The sequence below is a fragment of the Manacus vitellinus genome, unplaced genomic scaffold (genome assembly GCF_001715985.3).
Source record: "Manacus vitellinus isolate BGI_N305 unplaced genomic scaffold, ASM171598v3 scaffold_51_pilon, whole genome shotgun sequence".
NCBI lineage: Eukaryota > Metazoa > Chordata > Aves > Passeriformes > Pipridae > Manacus > Manacus vitellinus.
In genome coordinates this window covers 5,025,872-5,029,806 of record NW_021940620.1, presented here as the reverse complement: position 1 = coordinate 5,029,806, position 3,935 = coordinate 5,025,872, and positions in this window count along the sequence as shown.

The window sequence follows — 3,935 nt, the reverse complement described above, 5'->3', positions numbered from 1 at the left end:
AAACTCCTGCCCTTACTTGACCTGGCTCCTTTCATGGCATGTTTGGGATGGTTTGAACTTGCTCAACACCTCTTGCCATCCCTACCAGTCTCTTATCTGGACCGTGGCTGCCAGTACGTGGAGGTATTTGGGGCTGGTCAGACACCTTCAAAGGCTCCAGAGCCTTCAAAGCTCTGACTTTAGCAAAACAGCCATGTCATTTGGGCCTTGCAAGAAAATATTGGCAAATAATGGCCTCCCTTTTGGTCACCTTCATTCTGCAGCTATTTATCCAAAGATACCATATCTCGGAGCTTTGCTTCATTTCCTGCTTGCTTTTCTAACCGAGGCCTTTAAATCATGTTCCTGCAGCTGAGGTCACGGAGGGATGTGTAATATCCATTAACAGTGATGCTGCTGTTACCTTGATTCACCTCATCCCTTCTTCTTTTGCTCTTTTCTTTCTGTTTACAGTAATCCCTTTCCATTCCTTCTTCCTCCTGGTCTCAGTGCAGGAGAGCTGGCAGGAGCCCTTGGAAGCAAAGCTTCCTGGGATGCAGCCTGCTTTTAGGGACAGGGGGAGTCTGGGGATTTCTCCTGGTCTGGCAGCACCCCACTCCCTCCTGGTCAGAGATGCCATGGGCAGCTGGAAGGGCTGGCTCCAGGGTGCCCCATCCTCACTGCCACAGAGTCCTTCCCCTGGGGCTTGTCCAGGTCAGCACACAGAAAAGATCAGTCCCAATTCACCCCTCTGCCCCAAGCCTGCCCCACAGCTGGGCACTGCTCAGGCAGAGCCATAGGGGAGAGCATGATCCAGAGGAATCAAAGTCCTTGCTGTGTATTTGTACTCAAACCAAGGTGAAACAGAGAAATCAAAATGGGAAGCTCATCCCATGTGGAGCTTCTCTGCCTGCATTTGGAGACCCAACACAAGGGACGGACACTGTGCATCAGCAGTTGCTTCCCCTTCTACTCATGTTATCACTGAAAGCCCAGTGCAGCTCTCCAGCAGCTGAACCCACCATACTTCCCACTTCATCCCCGTCCTTCTGCAAGGCCAAACGGTTCCTCTGACACCCATCTCCCAGAATACATGTTTATTGCATAGAGCAGAGAATGGTGAAGGGTTTTGGACCCAATCCATGTGCTTTCAGCCAAACCCTTCCCAATCCACAGTATCCTTCATCTCCCCAGTGCATAATCAAACTCTCCAAACACAGCGTTCTCAGGTCCCAGCCCAGAGCTCGGAGCCTCCCGAGAGGGATATGCTAAAAAAAGAAAGAAAAACATTACATTGCCAACTGAAGTGAGTGCTGAAAGGAAAGAGATGCCAGGAGCACTTAAACAGGAATCTGAGACTGGAGGACGCTCGGGTGTGTGTTTTCAATCCACAGATGGGAGATGTGTTCACTGGGAAATGACTGCCACTCACTGCTAGTTTTACACCTCGTAGTTGATGTCCCAGAAAGTGAAATGGCCATGACAAGGACACCCCATCTGTATTAGAACTTCCTTCTTGGATTGATGGAATAGTGCAGCGTGTGGTAAAATGGTGCCACTCCTCCTTTGGCTCTGAAATCTGTGTTTGCAGCTCAAACCTGCAAAGATGGAAATAAGCAATTTTATATGGGCGATAGGTCCTCTCAGCAGCAAGGGGAGTTGTTTGGGAAAGCCAAGGCATCAGGGGGTCCAGGACACTGTTGGGTGCTGCGGGATGTCCTGCAGGATGTGGACCCAATCTGGCAGCTCCATGCCCTGGTACAGAGCATTGGTTCCATGAGAGCAGCATCCCATAGTCCTGTGCCTCTGGCAGGTATCCGCTGGCACAGGTGCCATGCCAGGGGGATGCTCTTGCTGTTCACACTGCACAGAGGGACCAGGACTAGGCCCCAGCTGAGGCTGACAGGGGATCTGATGGGGAAACCCGACATCAGCTGAGCTATCCCAAATTCTCGTCTTTCAGAGTGAAGCTTCAGTTATCTGGCTACAGAAGGACTCACCTCTCCGAACAATGGGCCTACAGCTGTCACCTCCCTGGACTCCATAACCAGCCCCACGAGGAGGGATGAGCTCTCTGAACAGAGCACAGATGCTGATTCACAGGGACATCTCCCAGCACTGATGGCTCAGGGTACAGGGAAATGTAACCTTTGGCAGCACATTCCAGATCTCTGCTGAAAAGCAATTACTGATGCTTTGACCTCTATGCAGAGCCACACAAATAATGGACCATGGTGCTGCCACAGGTCAGGGAGCAGCATCCTGACTCACTCTGGGCTGTGTGTCTTGTCTGATCATCTGTGTATCTGTGTGTCTGTGCACAGTCTGTAAAATCTCCTGGAGGAACGGTGGCAAAGCCAGGAGATCAGAGGCTGGACGCAGATGATCAAGCCATTTCGCTCTCAAAAATATGCATCTAAGCAGATGATTCAGGTCCCATCCAAAATCCACGAGTTCAATGCCAGCTGTTCCTCAGGATTGCTGGCACGTGGCGGGAGGATGGGATGGAATGCCAGCCACTCTCCTGCCATGTTGGGCTGGCACTGGCACTGCTCCCAGCAAGCCCTGGCCTGTTCACATGGAGAGAGCCAGCCTAGTGGAAGCACAAAACTGCAAACACGGGGAGTGAAGTTTTGCTGTATTAAGTCATAGCTAAGTGGAGATTGTTCAGGCATCCCTGGATCTTGGTGTCACCATCGTAGTGATATTCCCAGGAGGACTGTGCTGAGTTGTGCAGTGGAAAGGGTAAAAGGCAGCGATGGGAGTAGGTTCAGCCTGCTGGAAACAATTCCTGCCCAGCAAGCGCTTCTTGTTCCCCAGTGCCCACTGAGCAGCAGGGACTGAGCACCCCTGTCCCACTGCCACCATGGGTACTGGAGCAGGATGGTGCAGCAAACTCTCACCTCCCTCAGTGAGCTGGAGCAGGTTCTGAGCTCCCAGGATAACTGTATGGGAGCTGGAAGCCTATCTGGCCATGGCCTGACCTTGTTGCTGCCCGTGGATGCCACTTGCTTGGCCACCCAGAGGCCAAGGGGTGCACCTTGCTTGCCCATGGCCAGCATCCCCCAGGACTGATTGCAGATCATGCACTCAGCAGTGCTCCAAGTATGAACATCAGTGCAGGGCTGTGGTTGAGTGTGTGACCCTGAGGGGCTGCGGGGAACATAGGAAAGGCTGATGCCTGCAGGCAGGGCTGCTGTGGCCACATGCCAGTGAGCAAGTACACACAGTGCAAGAGAAAGCCTGGCAAAATCCCTCAGACAAGCAAATGAAGATGGGCAGAAATATTTTCTGCACTAATTGCACTGCTCTAATGAGGAGAAAGAGCACCAGGAGGAGGAGGGCAGTGGATGGACAGTGCCTGGTACATCACCCTATTGTGGACATGCTCTGATGCTAACAGTGGTTAGGAGACAGGTGGTCTCTACAACTTTTTCAAGTCCCTGTGCCCTGCTCCTTTCAGCTTTATTTGCTTTTAGTTCCAGTATTGAAAGTTCTTGTAATTTTTCTCACATGTCCGCCAGCGTTTGCCACTTCCCACAACATCCCAGGGCCCATCATCAGGTGACCACACAAGGATGAAAGGCCTTCCTTCTTTCTTTGTTTCACTAACAAGCCCACAGCCCTTGTGACTTCTGAGCTGACCCAAAGCTGTGACTCCAAAGCGTTGGCCGGAGCTGTGCTGTGAAGGTCCTGTGAGTAGGGCAGAGACAGGGAGGCTTTGGCCTGGAGCTCATTTCTGTGCTGCAGGCTCAATGTGGCAGTGGGGCAGGAGCCCTGTGGTGCAGGGCAGTGCAGGGACAGTGCGGGAGCAGTGAAGGGGCAAGGCAGGGGCAGTGCGGGGACAGTGCAGGGCAGTACAGAGGCAGTGCAGAGGCAGTGCAGGGGCAGTACACAGTCAGTGCGGGGCAGTACACAGTCAGTGCAGGCAGGGCAGTGCAGGGGCAGTACACGGT